A 27500-nucleotide genomic window follows, 5' to 3' on the forward strand; every position below is an offset into this window, starting at 1 on the left:
TCAAGCTCGTCGGCCTTGGAACTCCAGAGTTATTATATCTACGAGAAAGAGACATTTTAGCCTGTAATTACAATAAACATACGTAAAAATGTCTTTAATGCAACTTTTACGAGGAAATGGTCATTTACCTTCGTGAAGTGTTGGATACCATGTATTTTTATTTTTATTATTTAATGGCTTTTAATATTATTACATCCAGAATAAAATCTATAGTACATGTCATTTTTATGTAATAATCTCTCGTAAATGCCCACAGGTTAGATACGCAAACCTATAACAAGAACCGTAGGACGATATGAAAATAATACCTTGGGATCAGGCGAATAACGAATGATGGAGATCAACGATGTGAAATACCAGTTGGGATTGTGAATAATATTCATCCGCTGATGAATATAACGCATGATGTATGCGTTTCATTATTATATTTCTCGGAAATTAGATTCAACTCAAGTACAAGAATAACAACGTATGTAACAGCAGGAGCTGTAATATCCAAGTTCACATGTTAGTATTATCTCGATGATGAAGCCCAACTAAACAAAATTGTGAATTAATACTGAATGGCTTATTTCCTCGTCAACTGTTCATTGCATTTAGAATAACTATTCCACACATATTCTTGGGAGACTTGTTTCATGAATTTACATTTCCAGTCAATTTCTATGCATATATTTTTAAAAACATTATTTCTAATAATGTATTTTGTATGTATAACAGGAACGCTTAATAGTATTTTTCACATCTTCCTAAAAGAATGTTGGATCTATCTTATTTTACACTATTTTAGAAAATTACTTTAAACTAAAAATTGACTTAAGATAACAAAAACAAATGAATTAATAAACAACCAAATGAATTAATAAACATGTTTTTCATTTGACAGCATTTGTAATGAGTAGAAATAATTTAACGAGAGAGGATAAAAATTGTGTACAAATAAAAATCTAATTAAAGAAATTACACTCTAAGGTTGTGTGTTAAGGACTAGATGATTCCAATAATCTTTTATATGAACTTAGTAATATTACATAATATACCCAAAGCCCTTTACTGAAGAAAAGCAAGGAAATTTATTCTTATTTTTTATGATACACAAAATTGAATTACTTTGATGATTCTCTTGTGATGGCGACCTCTCTATAATATAATAGGGTAACATCCAATTCATAAGAGATATTTGTTTCTTCATGAAGCCATTATATCAATGAATATTAATGAAATACTTTCTTGCAAGTTTAAATTTTCCATTGGTGTGTACTTTCAAAGCTAAGGCATTTCGTGCTGGAAAATATATATTTCTTAACCATTACTATAAACTCTTCAGAATTTGTTGGTGGTACTGATTCTTTATTCTCCTTTTCCAGACGAGGCAACCTTTATTCTATAAAACCACATTGTGTTCTAAACATAAACTGAAAATATTATGTCTTTTTGCATAAAAATCTAACAATCAATATCGGAATTACATTTTCATCAGCCACAGATTTTGATAATGGTCTTCCTGTTCCCGCACACTGGTGAAGAAATTTTGAATATTCTTTGTTTGGAAAGAGACGATGTGATAAAACTGAAACAATTTCTTTGTCGTAAATTCATGATAGCTATTTGAAAAAGAAACACGTATCACATAGGACAGAAATTTATTTATATTGTATAATACTAATAATATAAGCAAAATGAGACCATGTTTAAAGCACAGATTATGTGCACCACTGTCATGTATAGGTGTGTGTACATACGAGTTTGTTTACACCCATACACCCATACACACATATGTATATATATATATATATATATATATATATATATATATATATATATATATATATATATATATATATGTATATGTATATGTATATATATATATATATATATATATATATATATATATATATATATATATATATATATATATATATATATATATATATATATATACATAGTCATATACGCAACCATACACATACGTACAAACACACAACTATAGATAGTGTGTGTATGTGAGTATGGAAAATTTATTTATTCCTATCCATTGCATTTTCGATAGTAGACCAACGTTTATTACGCATTGTTACCACAATTCCTATATTAATAATGTGCTCTGATTAACTTTTACATCGTATTTAGTTTCCATTTCACAAAACAGAGACTAACCTTTTAGAATCGATATGTGTATGTGCACGTGCGTACGTGTGTGTGTTTGTGTGTGTGCAGCACATGAAGCTAAATTATGTGTAGAACGTGCCATTCCAATTATCTAGAAGTATCTTTTGATACAATTGATAATCTATTGAATCAAACTTAATGTCAGCTGAAAAGAATAGAGAGAAGTGATCATTTCTAGTTTGAAAATAATTGTTTGCCGAAGAAGCCTCTATGCACTCGTATATCATATTAGCTCATAGTAATCATACTGGATGCAGTATATTCACTTCTTACAATATTCTAAAGGGTCCATAAATACTAGTTTAACTCTAATTTTATTCAGTCTTCTTTGACTGTAAAACAATCTTTGCATAATCGTCGTATTATAGTATAGAGAATCATGGCGTTTTAGTCATTTTATACGGAAGTCAATGAGAGTAATCTTTGAAACTACCGTTCTTTGTCGAATAATAGGTTACATAGCATGATCTACATAATTGGTCGGCTTAAACTACTGTCTTTGTATTCAAAACCATATAATAAATATTTCGTTTCATAGTCAATAAAGTGTAACAACTGGTCATTTTACTGGACCTATGCTTCACATCATTGGAGTTTTAAGTGTATAACGTCAATGTCACATAATAACAATGCAGTCTAACACCATTCTCAGTAAGCGTTCATGCCTTCTTTATATTTTCCAAAATGTATACATATATACAGAAAGATATAAGTGATAGGAAGAGAAGAAATAGATGAAAATTCGGACCAATTTTCTGTTCTCTTACAGCATTCAATTTTGTAAGATGCAACCTACACACTCACTCACGCACGCACGTACACACACATACTCAAATTCACGAACGCATGCATATATGAATATAATATTGCATATTTGTATATGTTTGTATGTGCGCCTAAGTGTGTGTATGTGTGTTTGTTTATGGATGTTTGCATGAATACGTGTGTCTGTAGAATGAGAGAGTGGTAGATATATAGATAAGAAGGGAATTGCTAAAAATGATTACAGCGAAATAACACAGATGGACATGTAAGTTGGTAAATGCGTTAAGTGGCGAATACGGGAAAAACAATTTATAAAACTTGAAACTCGGAGACATTAAACAATACTTCCATGGGAATTATTTTCGACTCTGAAGCAAAACTAGAGGTCCTTTGTATTAAATAATATAGTTCAAGATTGTTACCTAGCCTGGAGAAACTATCAAATATTCTTGAAGCACGAAAATACATTTTTCTCTGAAACTGTTAGATTCTTGAAATTACCTCTCCATTTCAAGTAGCAATAAATGCTAATTTTCATGAGGACGTTTTTGCATGCACGATTCAGAATAACAAATATATATTCGGCTTTTTCATGGTTTTGATTCATTACTAAATTTCGTTATCAATATTACAGTTCACCGTGTTTCACAGAATAGTTCATTTCTTTAGTATCTGTTATAAAACTAAATTTCAGAGCAATGACAAATAAGAGCATTGAAATTAAGGTGTGTAAACGATTACCATTTGTCTCTAATCCAAATTTTATAATTGCGGTTCCTGTATTTTCTAATGTAATTTCAAATATTAGTTTCAAATTTTGGCATAGAGCCGGCAATTTCAGGTTGGTGTATCAGTGAATTACATAGACCCTGGCAAACAACTGGTACTTATTTCATGAAGCCCGAAATGAAGAATGGCAAAGCTGACCTCGGCGGAATTTGAACTTCGAGTGTAAAGTGCAGACGAAAAGCTGTTAAGCAGTTCGCCTGGCGTGCTTTGGGTTATTCGAAGCTAATTGAAAAACAACTGCTGTACAAGAAATTCGCGAAAGATATATATTGGTGATAACATTTACTATTAAATTTTAAAGTAAAATATTTTTAGAAAGATTACCAAGAGAAATGTTATCTTTACGATCTCTATTTTGAAAGGTTCAATATTCGGAGGACAAATATTAGTTTGATATCTAGTTAATTGTTTAATTAGCCTTTCGTTGCAGAAAGAAATGAGATTGTTATATTTCAAGCTATACAACAATACAAAGCAAAAAAAACAAAAAAAACCCCAAAAAAACGAAATCCAACTCCTTCAGCATATTCAAAAATTTCACTTTGCATTCCATACGATTTCTGTCTCCTTGACTGAATTTTCAATAGTAAGAGAAATGTGGTACTTGGAAATTTAAAACAGCACGTTGTTTGTTTCTTTGCATGTGTACATGTGTGTGTGTTTGGGTGTATGTTTGCATGTATTAATCTATGTATTGATATATGTATATGTATATATATATATATATATACATATATATATATATATATATATATATATATATATATATATATATATATATATATATATATATATATATATATATATATATATATATATATATATACATATATATTCACGTGGTAATTTGTCGCGTAGCGTTAATTTGTACATTGTCCATCTCGATCACGTATGATAAATATTACCTGGGGTGAGTACGTGAAAGGGAATCAAACTAGTCATCTAGCAGAAAAACTAGGTCTATATATTCTGTGATTGTGCATTGGCAAGTTAGGTCTGGGCGGTAAATAACTAGATAGATCAGTTTTCATGGAAACAAGCTACAACTGAGCGTTGCAAGACACGCAGTTCCATTTGGGGTCATTCTGATTATAAAATTCAAGCAAAAATCTATCCATAGCGACATTTCACTAACCATGAACACAAGTTAGTAATACAAATCTTCTTCGGCGGTATCTTGATAGATAAATTGCAATCACATTCTCTAGTTATCAAAATGAAACTTTAGCACTAATTAAATATTTTAAAAGCAAATTATCAATATATTTTATCTTCTAAGTATTGGTGAGTAATGTTAAATGTGTGTGTTAAAGAAGTCTATGGTAAAGCCAAATTGCATAGCCAATTTTTATAATGTTCTTTAACACACACTTCTTATTTTCGGTCACTATCTATATGTACACACAAAAACACACACACATACACACACACACACACGCATATATATGTATATATATATATACTCATATGTATATATATATATATATATATATATATATATATATATATATATATATATATATATATATATATATATATATATACATATATGTATGTATAACAAGTAATATGCATACATACATATATATATGTGTGTGTGTGTGCAGTGTGCGTACGTGCGTGTGAGTGTGAGAATTGCTTTATCAAGAGCAAGGCTTAGGTAATGGATGCATTTCCTATTATAAATGATGCAAACCTGGAACCTACCAATTAGTGACGTGATTTCAAAATATTATTTAGTTTGATTTTATTATTGTTACCGTTGAGTTAAATGTTTTTAAGAGATAAATTTTGAAAAGCTGCAGTCCCTCGCTTTCGGTAAATATGTTGCTTATTTTTAGTAGATTTTTGACTTATTTAGTCCCTCGATAGCGTGAGGCATTAATACACAGTTAATGCCCTTTATATATAATTAAATATATCTATGAAGAAACGATGAATTTTTTCATTACGAAATTTTTCGTTATTTTTTCATTATGAGGATTTTTCACGCTGACTACTTGATAAATTCTTATAAAGAATTTATCCTATATTATATATATACATACATATATATATATATATATATATATATATATATATATATATATATATATATATATATATATATATATATATATATATATATATATATAAATTATACAAGAATAAGGGCAGGGAATCGTCAATTAGTAATAGAATTAATAATTAACAATTTTGCCAAGTAGTTCAGTATGAAAAAAACCTTTATCGGTAAAATCATTTATCATCGTAAATATACAGGGATTAGCATTGAGTTGCTTCTCCAACATACTGAAAATTTAGAAATAGCAGTCAAAAAACTACTGATTCTAAACTACAAATTTTTCTCTAAATGGATGGCGATATTTATGGTGCACATAGAACAAAAAACCAGAGTGAAAAGCAAAAACAAACCTGCCTTTAGTTAATTGGATACGAACGTTTCGCGGTTAAGATATTAATCTATTCCGTCTCATCAGCCCAATATTCTGATAAATCTGAAAGTGTCTCTAAAAAATTCACGGTAATTTCTGGTCATGCGACGCCAAAAATCAACGAGAAGAAAAGGCACTTACGAATTCATCGGCTAGCGAGTTCAGGCATCCCATCTCAAAAGATATATATATATATATATATATATATATATATATATATATATATATATATATATACATACATACATACATACAATTCTTTTCTGAGTATTTGAATGTCGTTTTTAATATCAAGCAACCACGTGTATTATATCTGTATTCACTATACCTATTGTGCCTTACAGTAAGTTAAGACTTAATTCGTTGATATGGATATTTTAATATTGCACCTCACTATCAGTAGACTATTTCTAGGAAATATTAATGGAAAACAGGAATAGCAATCTAGCAGATAGAGAAGGCGATTACAAGAGACCGATAAGAAAAGCACATATTTTATGGTCTTCGAAGGCATTATAAATGTGGCAGTTTGCTATCAGTACCATCAAATTTATTTACTTTGTTTTCCGTGCATTTTTTTAATATTTCAGTTGTTACTCAAATTAAGACGGAATGGCGTTTCTTCTCTCGTATATTCAATATGCAGATATATTAATGAAATAGAGTTTTGTTGGCTATCGACAAATAAACTACGAGGCTTTAGATAGTATTTTATTAAGCTTATTTACTGTATTACTTGGTTTAAGTCTTTATAAATGATTATGATGGCGGACAAGGCTTTGCAATTTTCTTTTCATGTATACTACACAATTGCCTCGTCAAATTCGGTTTCAGGGGAATTGAATTGGAATAACGTATGATTAAGTGATAGGAATTACTATATGCATCTTAAAATCTATGAAATATGATATCTTTGTTAATAACAATGCGAAGGACCAGCAATGTTAAACACAATTTCATCAACATTTTATTGAATTGTAAGAATGAAGCATTATAAAATTGAAATGTAGATGAATTGGGTTTCTACTGATGTTGAAATATGTGTTTATCGGTATATTCAATATGCTAGTTATATTAAATATCGACTGTAGATTATACGTTGTACACACACACACGCACACACATATGTATGTATGTATGTATGTATGTATGTATGTATGTATGTATGTATGTATGTATGTATGTATGTATGTATGTATATATATATATATATATATATATATATATATATATGTATGTATGTATGTATGTATGTATGTACATATATGGTTATATATATATACGTGTGCATGTATGTATGTATGTATGTATGTATATATATGTATGTATATATACACACACAAAATAGTGAATGCTTAACTCCTCATGATTAACCTTTCTTTCACCCGTCATCAGAAGATATTTCACCTTTATTCAATAGTAAATAGCTATTTATAACCAACACAAAGGACAGCACAGATGTAATTGATAATTTGCGTACAAGATAATTTTATTAACTAATTAACAAACATTTATATACATTATCGCGAACGCTGGTGAGTTAGTGGTTTGGTTATTCGGCTCACGATCGTAACTTCCATTCACAGCGACGCGTTGTGTCCATAAGCAAGACTCTTCATTTGCCGCTGCTCCAGTCCACTCAACTGCGAGAAATGAGTTGTACTTACAATTTAAGGGGTACCCTTGACATACTCTGTGCCAGGCTGAATCTTCTTGATGTCTGCACTAAGTGGTCGAGTGTCTATAGAGTACTCAGCCACTTACATTTTAATTTTACGAGCAGATTGTTCCGTTATTCGAATCAACTGCATCACTAGTTGAAACCGACGGAGTGCCGGACGAGACACATAAAGTGTATTGAATATGTTTAAATGCACAGAATCGTCTGTCGTTTTATTCTTTCTTCGCATAGAAAAAAGGAGGCACGCCATATCTTCCACTCGGAGGTTAACATAGTCTACGGATCTCATCATTATTCTGCTCTGAAAGAAAACTCCCAGCAAGCTGCAGTTTAAAGAAATGCCCTAAGGAGAACTTAGTTATAAAAGTTAGAGTAAACTGGAAAGATTGTGAGTGGTGTGAATAAAGATTAAGGAATAATTAAGCAAAATACACGTACCATTAGAAAACAAACTCTAATTTAAGCCTTTAAACTGATGTGAATAAAGATATACAGTAAGAAATGTCTTCATTAAAAGGACATAAATATTTCTACCAAATCGAAAAATCTACAACTCAATAGAGACTTCAGTACCTAATAAACGAAATACATGTGTATATTTCAAACCAATTATAGATGTCTGTAGGTAATTAGGAAGAAAGAGCCGATTAACAAAATAAATCGCTTTTTCAATGTTGTATAGTGAAACCGTATAACCCCACCCCGGCAAAAACGTGGTAGAAGCTATTATAAATAGATCAGTAGCCCGTCGTCAGAGAAGGTCGAGAGTCAAAGACTTGAGAGTCGACAGTTCTAGTCGGTGTCTTGTGGCGCTATCAGCGATAGCAAAACAGAAGTTGGTGTATTACTATTCTGGTACGAAGAGATACAATGGTATCCTATAACTAGTGGCTATTGTGGCTCCTAGCGTAAAACAGCAACTATAGTACAACGGCAGTCACACATTACACTATTGGGTGGATCCTAATATACGACAGTGGAAAAATAAATTTACGCGGAGTCTAAAAAAACATTCAAACGGAGAGTTTAAACTAATTCAAGTGGAAAATTAAATAACTCGACAGAAAAGTAGCAAAACTCTTGTGCAAACCTACGAAAATTGTAAAATATGGAAGATTTCTTATCTGGGATAGTTGAGTTGCAAAAACAGCAATAACAAAACTCGAGGAACAATGAGAACAACCAGGATTGCAGTAACAAATGCTACAACTAATGAAGTTGATAAACAAACCAGAGAATACATTTTCGCCTGACCATGTAGCAAATTCCATAAGCGAATTCAAATATGACCCGAAAAAGGATTAACCTTCGAGGCTTACTGTCGAAGATTTCAACAAATGTTGAAAAAAGAACAACAAAATTGAACGGGCGAAAAGAAAACGCGTCTAGTTTTAAGAAAACGAACGACAGCAGAGCATGAGAAGTATAGTAACTCCATATTGTCAAAAAAGCGTCCGATATAAATTTCCCCAACACAGTTGATATTTTGGGCAAAATATTTAGTGAAAAGTGTTCACAGTTTAATACTAAATGAACATGTTTAAACACAAAAAAGAGCGTAGATGAAGACTTCACTACTTACACAGGCAGAATCAACAAAGAATGTGAGAGATTTTGGCTGGATATGCTTACTCCAGAATCTTTCAAGTGTTTGATCTTTGCACAGGATTAACAGATAAAAAGGGTACAGAAATCTGATAGAAAATTCTAGCAAAACTGGAAATGAACCAATAACTGACGTTGCAGAAATTGTCGGAAGAGTAGAACAAGATATTAAAATTAAGGCATCACACAGAAGAAATTCAGCTGAAAGTGTGTTTTCACATAAGACCAGTGCAAAACAGTCGGAAGACAAATAAAGTGTTGCAGGAAAAACAGAAAAGATATCGGTTTGTACACCCATATATATCATATGGTGCGATACACCTGGAAACAGATTGACCGATTAAAATGCAAAGTGCTTTCATCACGGGATTATAGGACATATAAAATGGCAATGCAAAACTCGACTGATAGGAAAATGGAACAAACAAGAAAAAATAAATAATTTGTCAGCAGGAAAAGTTGTGACTACAAATAGAAAATTCGTGAATGTGAGAACTGAAACTATTAGTGTGCAATTAGACACTGGAAGTGACATCACAATCATAAATTAGAAAACATGGGAACAAATGGATAAACTAAAATTATGTCGTTCAAACACCATAACGTACAGTGTTGCTAGAAGATATTTATATTTCACGAGCGAACGCGTTTGTAATATAATGTTCAAAGGTCGAACCAAAAAAGTGAATAATTTCTTTTTATTGCTATGAAGGAACAACACAGAGGGGAGAAACAAGGACATATAAGCACATAAGGAATGAGGGAGCGGTGACTGAATCACGTGCAAAACGTATGGGAATTAACTGAGAATTGAAAATTAGATTAAAATATGTACAATGCATAAATTAGAAATGAAAAAATAAGTGGGGGCCATTGGGTCTCACACCTCACGCACCACCACTGAAACATTTTCGTACCCTTATGTCTTCCTGTAGGTTGGGTCATTCACTCCCAACAAGCTCTTTCCACTTTCTTCCATTTTTTCGCAAATACATCCGAAGGTAGGCCTCTCCGCACCAGCCTTATTTTCCGTTTCAGGTGGAAACGGAAAAAGTTCATCAACCTACGGCTGGTGATGAAGGTACCTGTCTCGATTCCTTTCACTCTCGTCTTCCAGATCGCCTCTTTCGCCATTGTTACCACGACAAGGGTACACAACTTTACTTCCTGGTTAATTGAAGGGGTTGAGTCTATCTTGTTGATAGATTCGGCCGACATCTGTACTCTTCCTAGATGTGACAACAGGTGTTCGGTGTAGTTCCCATAGATCCGATAACATTGGACGTTGCACGAATGCATGCAAAACAATTTCCCTGCTTCGCCCGCGTCTCGGACAAGTAGGCGACGAAAATTGGCCGGTCTATAGAGCCTATGTGAAACTGGTAGGGTCCCTCGATAGCACTGCCAGTCCGGGGATTTCCAGTAATTATTCAGAGGTCCTGGCCCGAATGTTCTCCAAAACAGGCTGGCAAGCTGAGGTTCGTTGAAGCCCAGAGTTCTCCCCAGGTCGGGGTTGCACTCGCTCTCTAAGGACCCTCTATAGAAGGACGAGATGGAACCCCCCGCCACCGACATTGCCCCTGCAGGAGAGGAGACAGAGATCTTGACGGCACTGCGCAGGCCATTCACCCATCCTGGGTCTCCACTTTATTCACGGTTCCAGTTCACTGAAAGAGTGAACTGTGGAAGAATGAACTTCACAAACGTAGACCATACCAGCTGACCATCCAGATAGAGCCAGAGGTGCCGAAGTCGAAATACCAATGGATTGTCTATATGATACTTTCCAGTTCCAACGCCATTGCAAGAAGTCGAAAGGAAGAATACTGAGTTCCTAAAAATAGACCCAAAGAAGACACGATATTGATTATATGAAAAAAGGAGCAGGTCGAGTGAATAAAAGAAATTGATTGTTTATTTAAAATAATTAAATAGGGAGATGTTGTATAGTGACACTGTACACCCCTCCCGGTAAAAAGTGGTAGGAGAAGACATAAGCAGATCAGTAGCCCGTCGTCAAGAGAGGGTCAGCAGTCGAAGAGTTGAGAGTCGATAGTTCTAGTCGGTGTCTTGTGGAGTTAACAGTGATTGTAAGAGAAGTCAATGTATTACTATTCCGGAAGGAAGTGGTACAGCGATATCCGAGGACTAGTAACTATTGTGGTTACTAGCGTAAAACAGCAACTACAGTACAGCGGCAGTCGCACATCACCACGTGAGAGGAATCCACTTTGCAGCATTCAAAATGTAGAAGTTATAGGGTAGAGGCTTACTCTTGCTAGGCTAGAACCGATTGAATTATTAAAAATGCAACGGTAACAACCAATTCATTAACATCCCAGTAGAAGTTTCATAACAATTAATAAGGCTGTTGAAGAGACTATCAGATATTCTAGTGGTTAGTACTCAATAGATCGTAATAATTTTTGCAGCAGAAAAAAAAAATTGAATCTCATGACTGACATTAAAACTGATGTAAATTTTAGTGCAGATTAGTTGTGATACTATATGTTTAATTGGTCGTTAAGGTGTTATAAAAAGATGTATGCATAAAAATTGAAAACCATACATGCATTTTGCATTCTTACAAACATTTAGAAAATAGAAAATCTTATTGTTGCATTATAAAACAAGTTAGAAAACATTCATACAAAGTGTACAAAATATGGAGAAACCATTTATCTATTTCTGTAATTTTTCTATTGGCAATGTAACAAATTCGAAACAGCCCATATGCCTTATGTATTCCTTGTATATAATGCATATAGATCTGGGGAGGGTTTATGTTCTTTTTTGCAGATATTTATGTATATATAAATCAGTTATAATACGTTGCATAATGATTCTTTTCTGGCAGAAGGCTCAGTCGCTAGCATTGCTGAATTGTTTGATATTTTGTGAGGTACTCTCTCTAAATCACGTTGGCATTCCAAAACCAACGTAGAATAAGCTTTGGGAGCCATAATATTGAACGACAGGCCTGTTGTATCTTTAAGCATGAACTCTCCAAATCTATGGTCCTTGTAAGAGAACTGACTTTTGCCAAGTTCCTTGTTGTCCAATGTGTAAACTTACCTGAATGGTTATTAAACAATTTCCAGCATCGTCTTCATGGCTGGAATCGCTTCTCTTGAAACGTAGATAATTTTTTCGGGACATTAGTGCACTATACAATACTGATCTATCTTTTAGATCTATCTTTCCATTTCTTAGAATTACTACATTCACCACTATTCTTGTCTACTATTTCCTCGTGGCCTAGTCTGCTCGCATTATGAGTAATCTTATTTAGACGATTTAGCTACTTCTGTCATCTCATTCGAAGTCTTTCAGTTGAAATCTATTAACATTAGGCCCATCGTTTTGGTGGGGTAATTTAGATTTAGCAGTGGATTGACTCGAACTTGTGTTATTCTCCTTTTGGTTAGTTGAGGGTGTTTCTGTGTCCGTTGACCCAACCATACCACTCGCGTAATGATTAAATTTGCTATTATATTCTTTACAACTGGTCATTGAGTATTTTATTCTATTATGATGGCAGTTTATATACAAAAAGAGAGAGATAGGAGAGAGAGAGAGAGAGAGAGAGAGAGAGAGAGAGAGAGACAGACAGACAGACAGACAGACAGTGACAGAGAGAGAAAGCGAGGGAGAGAGATGTACTTGACTTTATTGAGCTGGCCTTCAAGAACAGGCTATATATCTTCTACCTAGGTTTGCTGTGACGGGTGAGGCTTTTGCAGTTAGGTACCACATGAAATGTCCTAAGTCGGGCACAACTTCCAGCGCCACGGATAGAAGCCATAGTAATAGAGGCCATAATAACAGTAGTAGAAAGACGAAAGGGGAAAATGTGTGACGCTGAAGATGTGAATGGCACCATGCAAACTACTCACGTAGTCTTTTGCAGGACAGATCAACGTTTCAGTCTGATCTATAGGTTGTAGGAGAGTTATAGTAACTTCCAGCTTTCTGTTTTACAATACAGGTTTTCGTTAAAATCTTGCATATTGAGATTTTTCCGGATTTAGTAATCAATCAAGTCTAGCACAATAAAATAATCGTTATCCATTGTGATATATATATATATATATATATATATATATATATATATATATCCAACTATGAATATAATAACTTAGAATCTATTTCTAATTAATCTAATGAATTTGCATAAAGCTTTTAAATGTACATGGCATATGAATGATTAATTAATTCAGATCAAAATATCTGTTTAAAACGGGGACATCATACTTCGTTAAATCTATAAATTATTCATACATTATTAGGTTTAACAGTTGCAATTTATTGTTAAAAGCTATTTAAGTACTAAAGCTTTAAGTAGACAACCATAAATGCATCACTAAATAAAGGTATGCATTTAAATTTACGATAGTGAAAATTAAATAACTTTTGTGTAATATAATTTCATTTAGCATTGCTTGAGAATGACTTCAAAGCATAGCAATACTAATTTATGCAATCTAATAAAATTGTCTGCTAAAATAGGTATTCAGAAACTTAAATATGCTTTGAAGAACATCAGAATATGGGAATTGTGAATTAGTTTCTGTGATTTAAAACTTGAACTAATTATAATTAGACGGTTTTGAACTATTCTTGCCCTGCACTCGTTTGCATATTGTCTTTTCTGTTTAGTTTGTTTTCCATCATGCTCAAATGAGTAGAAAGAGTCCGGAAAACTCGGGCCGTCTTGAGTCACTGGATTTACCGTAAACTATCAATACAAATGCTGTTTATTGTACATCAACTTCTCATAACTGTATGACGATAGTTTAAACCTACTGGAAATAGCCGATGAAGTTATATCTCTGATCTGTTATTGTTGTTCTTCACCTCTTTTTTCCTTTTTCGTGGTAGGATTTCTGTTCTGTACGACAATTGTTATATTATTCCTTCCGATAACGGCACTCAATATCTATGATCTTCCAGGATCATTAAACTCTGTATGTCCGTGCCGACACCTTGCAGCCTCAAGTCTTTCCGTGTTGTCCGCGTTTTAATATTTTCAGTTTGTCGACCAAAAACGTAAACATAAACCAGAATTAGTCGCAATGACCAATGATCTTCATCACAACCATTGCATTTTGTTGTCATTACTAGATTATGCACTTTCTCAGTCTGATAATTTGCCCGACCTCGGTTTTTAAAAATCCTTTATGTTCTATTCCAAAGTTGGAACAAATATCACTACAACGACCTTTTAAGTGGGATGAACCACTCAACCTGAAAACCATTCTAACTGGGCTCCAGCTTCAAGGCCATGCTTTGTTTCTTTTTTTATATGTTATTACCATCCATGTCTCGCACAAATAGCCGTGATGCATGTGCTTGATGTACTCTTATCAGACGGGTAGTCATGATGTGTATACTGAGCTTTGAGTATCTAACTCCAGTCTCACTTTGATGGCATGCCCTGCTCTTTCACCCAGTGGAAAATATTATAATTTATAATAATAATAATAATAATAATAATAATGATAATAATAATAATGATGATGATAATAATAATAATAATAATAATAATAATAATAATAATAATAATAATAATAATAATAATAATAATAATAATAATAATATCATTAATTAATAAAGAATACACACAAAGAAACGCAGTTTAGAGGGCAAATATATCTCATGCATTGAGAAAAAACAACAGACGAAATAAGACATTTTCTTTTTCTTTTGTTTTAGCAACCGGGAAGGTTTGAGAGAAGGATGAGTTAGAAGAAATCACTAACGTTGACACGAATGTTTTATGCCTTCTTTTGAGTGTTGAATAACCTTGAAAATCAACGAGTAATCACTTGAAGCTATAACAACAGAATTAGAGAAGACGCTACATATAAATACGAGATGGCACGAAATTCTGACTAAAATATTTCCCAGGGACAGAAAAAAAGGCAGATATAATAAAAGAAAAATTAAACTGGAGAAAAAAAAACCAAATATGCCAGAGAACAGAAAAATTGATGTAAGGGGTTGTATCTCTCTAAAGACCAATTTCTGGTCCCAGAAGACATAATCGAAGAGTGTTGTATGAGAAAAGGGAGTTTAGCATGACATGAAATGTCTAGTAGAAAGATTTTCACCACAGTATTCTCTCACACGTTTATTGTGATACGTTAGCTGTTACTAAAATGACAGCTTTATAAGATGCATTGAACCTGTCAAGATTAAATAGATAAGCTAAGGACTTGTAAATGGTAAACCGTTCTCTATGAAAAAAGAATTATGTCATGGGATTTTGTGTATCACGACATATATGTCTGACACAAACCCTATGAAATCAATTTGTTAAACTGCCCTAGGATTGGATAAATCAACCACCTCCTCTATATCTATTAAACGTAACAGATAACTAGAAACACTCTTTCAGAGATGGATTTATTAGAGAAGTTAATATGCGATTCGGATAAAAAAATGTGCAAATGTAAATTCGAATACAGAAATGTTAAGAACGCTAACATAGTACTAATTAAAACACAAGAGAATTCGACCAAACGCAAAAATACAGCCACTAAAGTATCAATGAATTTAACAGAGCACAACATGCAGAAAGCACGGAAAGGAGTTAGCAAGAAATATTATATACGCATTAGATAATTAAAAGACCTAAAGGCAACAATAACGTAATCTACATAATTACATAATCTGTACAAGTAATAAGTTGTAGCTATAAAATTCTGAATTGAATGCTAAATGAACTAGGTAGCCAGACTAGACTGAATAAGAAATATAATTACTTCATTTAGAATACACTGCACAAAACGTGACACAGGAAGATTATATTTACCATGTATATAGGTGTAAGAGTGTAATGCAACTTGGGAGCATATTCAATACAGGGATACAAAATTATATACTATTGTTATTCCATAATAAATGCAACATTTGTAACTGGAGTAAAAATTGCATACGCTGCTTAAAACCTGGAGCTTCCATGAAATATGTATACTGTAAATGATTCGAAAACATGTAGACAAACAAATAACAAAAGGTAAAGCATATAAATATAGACAGTATGCTGAAAATAACGCTACATGGCACCGCAGGTATATTGCATAGAGAAAGTTTATACCAAAAAAATAACAAGACCCCATAAAACATAGGCAAATCGGAGAAATGATTTGGTAAGTAGATCAGTGAAATAACACAACATAACTAAATCATTGAAAAGTTTGTTCTATTATATGTACAAATCCTAAAAATTAGGGTAGGGTTTTTACAGGTTTACATCAACTGCTGTAATTGATTAACATCATATCTTATAATAATAATAATAATAATAATAATAATAATAATAACAATAATAATAATAATAATAATAATAATAACAATAATAATATTTTGGAAGATTGTCATAAAACACACAAGCACTTATCTATAGCCTGGATAGAGTGTAAAGAGGTTTTTGATAGTCTATCACATAGCTGGATTGAAAAATGTTTGGAAATTTATAAAATAACTCCTACTCTGCGAAACTTCTCATCTGTAAGTATGAGATCATGGATAACCTCGATGACTTTGAATAGTGACACGGAAACTTTCAATGCTGGAGGTGTAAAAATTTCATGTGGTATTTTCGAAAGTGACTCTCTATTACCACTCCTCTCATCTTTAACTTTAATATCTGAAATTGCTCGATGATGTACAATATGGCTATATATATTCTTGATAAAAATATAAATCATCTCTTTCACATGGATGATTGCAAAATGTGGAATCTCGAGACTAAGACAATATCTGTGGTGCCCTAGGAATGATAGCAAAAGGGGTTCATTGATACCTATCTCAGATAACAGGAAATACAAAAATGGAAGCAATCCAAAAGATATTGCTCATAGAAACTGCTCATATCTTATGTAAAATATTGTCTATGTAATCCCCAAAACATTTTAATCTGTCAAAATACTTTTAAATGTACATAATAGTAAACACGTTTTACACTCATCTTAACATCACACTATCATCATATAATCAAATTACTTTTAAAACAAACTTCTAATTCACTTGTTTTGACAAACATTCTCTATAACAATACTCTGTGCACAACCGAAAGTATAGAACCTTAGTCATAACACCAACTTGAACTTCTAACTCGTTGTCTCTGGTGGTCACTGGATAAGACTTGGAGTCAACTTGCACAAATACAAAGCAAAAGCCAAACATATAACAACGACAATAATAATAATAACAACAACAACAGCAACAACAACAATAATAATAATGATAATAAATGCCCTGATTCAGTATCAGACAGTGGCTCTCATGGCTTGTTATCTTAACCGATTGGTAGTATTAACATGTACATTGTTTTGTCTTGGTTTTAAAGATATTTAAGTAATGAATAGTATAAGGGGTCTTCTAATGAATGGGCGATGATAAGCACTTACATATATGGATATAGTGTTTTATATGAATATATCTGAGACATATATCAAATTAACACGTAATTATCCGAACGAGAAAAGTAATAGACGAAGTAAATAGTGGAAAAATAAACAAACGATAAACAAACACTACCGGACTGTATCGGAGGAAGGTAGCCGGTTAGTATATTATTATATTAAAATTCAGAGATAAAGTACGCAATAAAATCGGATTTAGGAAGTCTGATTTCGTTATGTGTAAATCTAAGTTATAATTTCAAGCTTACGAGTAAATATCCGAAATAGAAGAGCAAAGGTGAAAATGGCTGAGTTAAAATATTTAAAGACTTATAGACTAAAATTGAAGTGGGGAAACTCTGTATTCTAAGGTGTAGGTACAGGAGGTGGCCAAACTCTGCATAAGGATTTTACAACCTCCATTTATGTATGTATATATATATATATATATAGTCAAACACGTATAGGAATAAACAAACGAACGGAAAAAAACACAGAAGGTGGAGTTGAAAAGCATATACTAAATGCACAGATGAACGGGAAAAAAACACAGAATATCACCAACTCCTCATCAGTTAACGTCCAGGGGTTCGGGCGCAATTGTGAGACACACACACAAACACACACATATATATATACATAGAAGGTTCCGAATCATAGTTGACTGTGGAATATGTGCACTGAATATTATGAACGCATGTAACCAAAAATGGAATTAAAAATATAAAGGGTTCTTGTACTTACGTTTATTGGCTGAAAGCTCTCGCCTATTGTTGCCGTTTGTATTAACATTAGAATGCATCAAGTGCTTATAGTAGCTATCTCAATTAACCTGGAAAATAGAATAAAGATACGTGATTAGTTCGATCAAATATTTTCAAAGTTGATTAAAGTATATCTTCAACCATGCACAGGCCTTCTCGCACAGACAGAAAACATACACGAGCATATTAAATGAGCTAATGAACAATGAACATTGACATTTAGGTTCATAAAATTTTCGTGAGGGCGAATGAACTTTTGCTGCAATATTTGGGTGGACCACAACTAATACTTTATTTATATTTCTCAATAGAAATCCAATTGCAAAGACGGTTTGCCCCGTGCTGGAAATCACAGTAGCTATCTTCTGTTGACCTTTAGTGCTCCAAAGTCAATTTTAACCATCAAGATTTCTATTCAGTATAACAGCATAAAGCGATTCTATTATCAGATTATCGTTGTACATGACCCTTATTCAGTGTTCCTAATATGCATTTGGCTTCAACAATAAAATTCGACAAGTTTAGTATCTCTCATGATTGTTTAGCTACATGCAGTAGTCAGATAAGATAATTGATGTAAATTGGATTCAACTTTATTATCCGGAATGGTTTATTGATTTGAAAACAGTTTCAGTGCACGGAAACTTACAGGACTGTATGAATAGAATTTCTATGACTGATACCTAATATATATTTCTAAGTGCATTCTGTTGTTCTTCTGCCGGCTGATTCCAATATTACAAAACGTACAACAGCATCATATGTTTATTTTATTATACACGATCTCATATTTAACGTTTTTGTACAACATATGTATATTTTAACTAAATTTTAAAACATTTGTATGAAGGTAATGCTCACGAATATTTTAGAATTCATTGCTTCAAGAGAGAATATTCATTGGAATCATCCTCGTTGAAATTAGGAAATTTTCTATACTTTGGTAAATATCTCTACAAATAATCCGCTTGAAATACAAACGTGTCACTCCACTACCATCAATTTCTACCAGCATGTTGACGAACATATATTACATGCAATATCATCAAATAACGTATGTTATCAAAGGAGATATTGGATGATTATTTGAGATTAACGTACAACATCTTAAAAATTGCATTGCTCTGCAATAAATTCTGGGCGATAAACGAATTTACGGATCAATTTTGATTTTCAAGGTGAGTTAATTAGTAATTGTTATTATAGAAGGCATGCGTGTAGATGACTAACAGTTGCTAAAAGTCATTAAATACTTGGAGTAATTTAGTAAAATTACACTTATCCACCAGCATAGAAGTCTACTATTATTTCGAAACAAATTACTTTTTCGCATTATCCACAGCTAATTTCAATGACCATAAAATAATTTTGCTTGAACTTACTTTGTTATCATTTACAAATAATAAGTTAAGGAGGCTATCACCATGTAGGTAAAAATTTTAACGACCTTAAAAATTCGGCCCTCAGTACTTTTGCAAATGTATTTTCCGAGAACACATATCTAGTTATGTCAGCATCCAGAAAAATTATCCAATAACTACCGCGGAAATTATTCCAGCTCTTTAAGACCGACTACCAAAACTTCTACACTAGACACGTCAATTCCCGATCTCTACTATAACCACGAATATCATGCTTTAAATGAACGGTATGCAGTATATACTAGAAGGAAGCAGCTAATACTGTAAGTCAAAACGGAATCATCAAAGACTTTACTTTGTTAGAAATTTGAGAAGAGATTAATGATTCCTTTTAATTAGTTGAAATAAGCTGTTCAGCAGTGCTAATTAAATTCTTCATATATCTGTGACAGCTGAATAAAATTTGACAGGAGATATCTGTCAACGGTTCATACAAATATTATTAATGCTGATGACAGTCCAAGTTGAATTACAGAAATAATAGCAAAAAGCAAATTAGGAACAATAATATTAATAATAATAATAGTAATGATGATGATGATGAGGATGATGATGATGATGATGATGATGACGATGATGATGACGACTACGATGATAATGATGAAACGAAAGTATGAGCAACATCTTGAATGAGTGCAGTGAGCTATCACAAAAGAATATAAACTTAGATACGTCTGTGGAGACAAAAAAACGACAACAACAACAAAAAGATGCATCAGGATATTAGGCGAGTGTGTGTCTTCGAAAAAAGAGGAACGTTACGTGAGTATGAACAAATCAGAAGCTGTGACAGAATATGAGAATTACAGGTTATTATGGACGTCCCAATAAAACTTGACAAACTATTGAAGCAAGAGGACCAGATGTGATTATAGATAATAAAATAAATAGCAAAATCGTACACTTTGCATTTCCCTATGATAACAGAGTCGATTCCAAAGAAGTGAATAAACGAGAACTATCAGACTGTAGCCAAAGAAATGAAGAGACTGTTAAAGACTGAGATACCAAGGACTCCTCTGCTAAATGGTGCATTTGGCACAACACTCGAAATGCTACATAAAGACTTAAAGACAACTTAATAAATAATAATAATAATAATAATAATAATAAGAAGAAGAAGAAGAAGAAGAAGAAGAAGAAGAAGAAGAACAACAACAACAACAACAGCAACAACAACATCAACTTCAAGAAGAAAAATAGCGCGATGTGATTTGTAATAAAGATTGATTCTGTTTATTGAACGGATTGAACGATATTTCGACATATTATGTGTCTTCCTCCATGTCAAAATGTAAAATTAGAAAAATAAATGCCAAAATAAAAGAAAGAAACACAGAAACACGGACATTGAAAATATGTACGAGGAAATCTTGCATCAGCTTTCACTTTTTCAGAACTGGTAACAAAGAAAGAGAAAAAAGAAGACAAGAAAGAGAATACTTTGTCAGATTTGTGTGAATGCGATGAAATTCACGTCATTTTTGTCATTCCTTCAGGGCGTGTCTTAAGCAATTCACAACTATATTTCTCCTCATGCATTTGGAGGACTGAACGTGTAGTAGAGTCAGGATATTTTCTGGAACTTAAGGTGTTCCTAAGAAGTATAGCCGTTCGATATGAAATGTTCAGCAAGTTTCGTTGAACTAATGCTATTGCCAAACATTATACATCAAACGCCTGTAGAGTATGGGTCATGTGCTAACTGTCCAAATATGAATTTTATCTGTGTTACTGCACTACGCATCCATCACTTAAACCCACCGAATGACTTCTGTGCGCTCGTGTTTCAGCAAAGTCTCCTTTGTTCCGATAACACATTTTTGTTTTTCCGGCCGATGAAATGTTTGAGAGGCTATTCGAATTGTTCTCTTTAGTTTGAATTCACTATAAGCTGACAATGGATACTAATTTTGACGCGGAAACGTTTCTGCACCGGGAAGACAGGAAAACTATGCTAATAAGCTACCATATAACCATCTGTTGTATATAGGAGAAGTGAAATTATGTACAAAATTCGAAACATATCGAATTTCTTTGTTGCAGATATTTCATATGAAAAATTGTGTCGAAAAGATAGGTAGGTCTAAATGCTTCCCCATAAATAATGATGAATGGTTTAAACAAAATATCTCAATAGACACATCACTAGCAAAGGGGAACATAGGCAATAAAGAATTGAGCAAGAGACTAGTTTCTCCGGAGAAAAGAGAAAACCTATTTGGGAGTTACACCTTGATCAACCTCAGCAAAAATAATTTCAGTTATAAAGAGAAATGTCTAGGATTCAGTTTTCTCGGAAGAATAAAGAGAGGAAAAAAGTTATCGGTAATATCGGCAGAAGTTCAAAATCTGAATTTATCCGCGACTAAGGGGAAATGATATCATGGTTCAAGTAAGAAGTGTGGTCTTTGTGAAAGTGCTGTAGAGGATTATAACACGTATAAGCGGCGTCTTATCGTAAAAGATATAAGACGAAACAAATCTGATTTCTACCTTAGTTAGATTTGTGTTACCAGTTGTGAGATAAGTGCTGCATATTTTTTCTTCAAAATACTGATAGGGCACAGAAACTGTGTCAATAGCCAGCTAGAGATGTCTTCATGGGGCTACAAGCTACAGTAGCATCAACCCTTACGGGTTAGCCACATTTAGGTGGCAAATATACTTCATGATGTCGTGCAGCTACTGTTCATACCTCGCTCTGAGATTTATTATTGCTTGTTTCCACTTCTTCGAGATCAGTGAAATTTCGTCACTAGAAAACGGATATATGTATTTGCATTGGTAACGACTTCCTATCGCCAAGCGGTAGTTGTCACACACTGAGGATGGGTCAATATCCAGAAACCCTGGTCCGTGTGTATCACGTCAGGCTGGAGATGGGAATGATGACTTCCCTATGCAAATACTGACAGGGCACAGAAAGTGTGTCAATAGCCAGTTGGAGGTGATGTCTTTTGTGGGCTACAAGCTACAGTAGTATCAACCCTTAAGGGATAGCCACATTTAGGCGGCAAATATACTTCACGAATACTTTAAAATTCTTTTTGCGTTTATTTACACAGGCGCTAAATCTCGTAAAAAATAGACTGACTTTAAAAATTCTTGATATAACTAGTCACGGTTAATAGATAGTTCAAATTATAACTTAATTATTGGTAAACTGAGACCCCGTCCTCCAACTGGTTGTCATTAGTTAATGCTGAACGAATATTTCTTCTAAGAAGAGCTCTTTGAAACGTGATCGTTCAGAGGTAACTACAGCAATAATGACAATGAAGCTCATGAAAATACCATTGCATTTTCAAAACGATTAAACAGAAAAAAAGCAACACATTAATGGAAGAAAACCAAATATATGACAAGATGAAATTAAAAAAGCAAAATAAAAAGAAATGAATGAGCATTATAAGCGAAGCAGAGAAGTTATTAAAGTCAGTAACAATGACATTAATACAAGACACTTTATTCAATTTGAGATTATGAAAATTAATGAAATGCTAAATATAAAATGAAGAAATATTGAAGAAATTGAGTACAGGTGAAAATTAAACAAACAGAAGCGAAGACATGAGTGATAAATAATACAAATGGCAATAGGGCGCTGTAGAAACTAATATAAACAGCACAGTTACCTGCCATTGTCACAATACTGAACCGGAGAGCTACTTTCAACTAGTTAGCCTTTAGCTAGTGTCGAATATTACAATATCATTTTCAAACACGTAATAACCTGCATCAGTATCTTACTATTATTATTATTGTCATGTCCTTACCTTTTGTTACTTGAGAGCATACGTATGAATAGAAACGTAACCAGGAACGTTTTAACTATCCATATTTTTTCTGAAGGATAATTGACAAGGTGAAATGTTGCGAATTTTGTCGGAGATACTTTATATAGTTGCTTATTTAATAAAATCTTTTGTTGAAAATCAGAAACAAATCAACAGTGTACTTTTGAATGAAGAACGTAAACAAAAGAAATTGCTGTATAACAACCGAGTTAAATCGTCAACTATTTAGAGATCACTGAATAAGATTTTGCCAGACAATGTTTATACGTACATATATCCGTATCTACAAAATGTCATTTAATATTTGCATCAAATTTTTTGCACAAGGCCAGCAATTTCGAGGGAGAAGATTAGTCGATTACATAGACACCTGCGTTCAACGGGTACCTATTTTATGGACCTCGAAAGTATAAAATTGAAAGACGATCTCGGCGGAATTTGAACCCAGAACGTTAAGACGAATCTAAATGCCACTAAGCGTTTTTCCGGCGTGCTAATGATACTGCCAGCTCGTAGCCTTATACTGTCTTCCCCTAATATAATCGTTAGCACGCCGGATAAAACGCTCGGTGGCATTTCGTCCATCTTTACACTTTGGATTCAAATTCCGTGGAAGTCAGCTTTGCTTTCATCCTTCTGGCGTCGATAAAATGCGTACGATTTGATGACTTCAGGCGATGTACTCAACTTGCGCTTCCCCGAATTAGGTAGCCTTGTGCCATAATTTAAAACCAATATTACTAAATTAAGAAAAGCGGCGATCTGACAAAATTATTAGCACGCAGGGACCAATGCTTAGCGGCATTTCGTCCCTGTTTACTTTTTGAGTTTAAATTCTGCCGAGACAGGCCTTGCATTATATCATGCCGGAGTCGATAAAATAAGTGCCAGCTAAAAAATGGATTCGATATAATCGACTTACCCCTTCCCAAAATTGCTGGACTCGTTCTGGCTTTGAAATCAATATTTCTAAATTAACATAAACATTTGTAACTTCCTGAATCTCTTCTGTCTTTTGCAAATACAATTATAGTTCGAAAGCCATATCCATTCTTGATTGAAAACCATTTTAGTTATAAAGAATATAATTTTTGGAATTTTGAAAAGAAAGAGAGGAAGGGTGTGAATTAATACAGGACAGTTTTAAACGGGAAAGGAGAAAATCGTAAAGTGACTGGTACAGGAAGTGAAGATCGGGTGCGAAGTAAGAGAAATGGAAATTGATCCGTGGGAGTGTTTGTGTAAGAGGCAACAATGCGGTAGTTTTGCTGCCAGATTGAAATCAGTGGTGACAGCTTCTATGACTGAATAGGAGAGGCCACATGTAAAGAATTGATGTTCAAATTTGTGTTTCTAAATGTGGCTATGGATAATGGACATAGCATATGTGAAATGAGAAGATCTATAATTGAAACTCAAATGAGTGACGGCAGAGAGAATATAACTTCTGAAATCTGAAAGCAACTGACAAATATGGTCATGACAACAGAGATGAATTCTGGGGGAATAAGACCGCTGTTACTGAAGGATATAAAGTAAGATCAATTCTGGGGAAAGAATTAGCACCAACGTGCTTAGCGATCTAAGTGTTTATATTGTAGGATTGACCAAGAGAGTTGTCTAAATGTTTGATCTTTAGATGGTTGAACAATAGATTATAATAATTTCAACTAATGTTAGTGTTTATAGCTTTCACCGATAATTGTAGACGAAGCCTTTGGGATGGAGAAGGTTTAATTATTATGTAATCGCAGTCTATAATCTGTAACAATTTTCACTTTAATAAACGATTGTTTCAAATTCGTCATTAGGCGCCATTAGCAGCATAGAGCAGATTATATCATTGTTGAGAATCAGAAAGATATATTATATTAATTCTACCCAACACAGCCTATTAGTCTCTTGCTTCCTCTCTCTTACATACATAATACGTATATACATACAAACACACACATACATACATACAAACATACATACATACATGCATACATATCACCCACATCATTAGCAGCTATCACAAAATGTAGATACTAACAGCATGATATAGCTACAAAGAATATTTACAATGCTATTCTCATGAAGCACGGTTCTAAGATATCAATCAAAAGCATGTCAAAACCAGCAAGTATTCACACTTTTAAAAACAACGAATACTGGTGGAACACCACATTAAAAACACCAATTCGGTGCAAACCTTACAGACGTGATATTGTTATGTCGACGGAGAAAGAAAGTTATCAACTGTTGCAGAAGTCAACTGCCCAACAGATGTGACTGTAAGGAAAAAGAGAACATTTATGGCGAATTATTGCCGAACATACTGTATTTCTACCTAACATCATAAGAGCATTAGTGTATGTACAAACATAAACCTTTAAAGACTCAGAATTTCCAAGTACAATATATTAGTGGCACAGTGAAGAATTTTAACACATTCCAAAAATTCTCCATTTGAGATTCGTAAGTAAATAGATGCACATACCTGGTTGTATTATCGACAGTTCAACAAACACACTAACTCCACCACATATTTACTAACACTGGGAACTCAACTAACTTAAAATGTCTTGTAGCTTTGTTAGTGACCGGCTTGAATTGTCTGACGGAAAACTTATATACAGCTCGACGCAAAAGATACATACATACATACATACATACATACATACATACATAATACATGCATACATACAAACATGTATTGATGTGAAAACCCGGAAAATACTAACAAGCACACACAACTTCTACATAAACAGGGACGTAGACAGCCCTTACCTACAATGGAAAAAAGGCGACAGAGGCTTAACGTCAATCCAAAATGTCTTTTAATGTCAAATTATAACCCTTCGGCAACATATTTGAAGCACCAAGTGTTGAAGTGCATCCTTTAATCAAGTTTACATACATGAGGCTGATAACATCATAAAACTTGGAAGACAGCTCTTTGTCTGAAACCTTAAATATATTCCCAAAGAAGTCGCATGCTTTACTACAACGTATCATCAGATGAAAGGATGAGCGTATATGAGCAGAAGACTATGCATGGGTATGTTAGTGGAAAGATCAGAGATGATAGTAACATTAATCATCAAAGCAATCCAGGAATAGGACATATCAACGAAATACCTCATGCACAAAAGGGATTAAGGAGCAGGAAAAACAGTAAAATGTGACAAGCGACACAGACTTTGTGGATATCACCTACATCATAAGCAGTTGTCCGAAAATGACATCACGGTATTATCTACCGATGAAACACGATGTTGTAGCGAGGACTCACTATAATGAAATCCATTCCCGAGGACGAAGAAATTAGAATCAACAGTATGGTAGAAGTCATAGCCGCTCATAATAATGAGGAGTACTGGTGGAATGTCCCAATGAATACTTCAATAATATGTAAGCGCAACATGCATGATACAATGTTTTGGATAGAGAAGAGAAATTGTGTATAGTTGTGGAAATTAGCTGCCCAGCAGTTGTTAACATAAAGAATACAAAGAGAATACTTACGCTGAACTATTGAGACGTCTGGGGTAACTCTATCCAGATTACAAGTTCAGGTTTATACCTGCAATTGTTGTGGCCTAGGGATATGTAACACATTGCCTAAATATTAAATCATGAGAAGTTAAGCTTCTAAAAACCAGTAAGGAAAAAGCT

At 33.4% G+C, this 27500-nt stretch overlaps 1 protein-coding gene across 6 annotated transcripts in view; it reads right to left on the reverse strand.

Annotated features, from left to right (window-relative positions):
* The window catches only part of LOC106868423 (uncharacterized), a 350125-nt gene that overhangs the window by 202357 nt on the left and 120268 nt on the right, over positions 1 to 27500 (reverse strand). For all 6 annotated transcript variants that reach the window (XR_016243322.1, XM_089358351.1, XM_089358353.1 and 3 more), the window contains one exon: positions 18600 to 18687. The gene's annotated coding sequence lies outside the window, so the exon portion shown is untranslated. The remainder of the gene's footprint in view (positions 1 to 18599; positions 18688 to 27500) is intronic.

The sequence above is a fragment of the Octopus bimaculoides genome, chromosome 10 (genome assembly GCF_046866305.1).
Source record: "Octopus bimaculoides isolate indiv1 chromosome 10, ASM4686630v1, whole genome shotgun sequence".
NCBI classification, from domain to species: domain Eukaryota; kingdom Metazoa; phylum Mollusca; class Cephalopoda; order Octopoda; family Octopodidae; genus Octopus; species Octopus bimaculoides.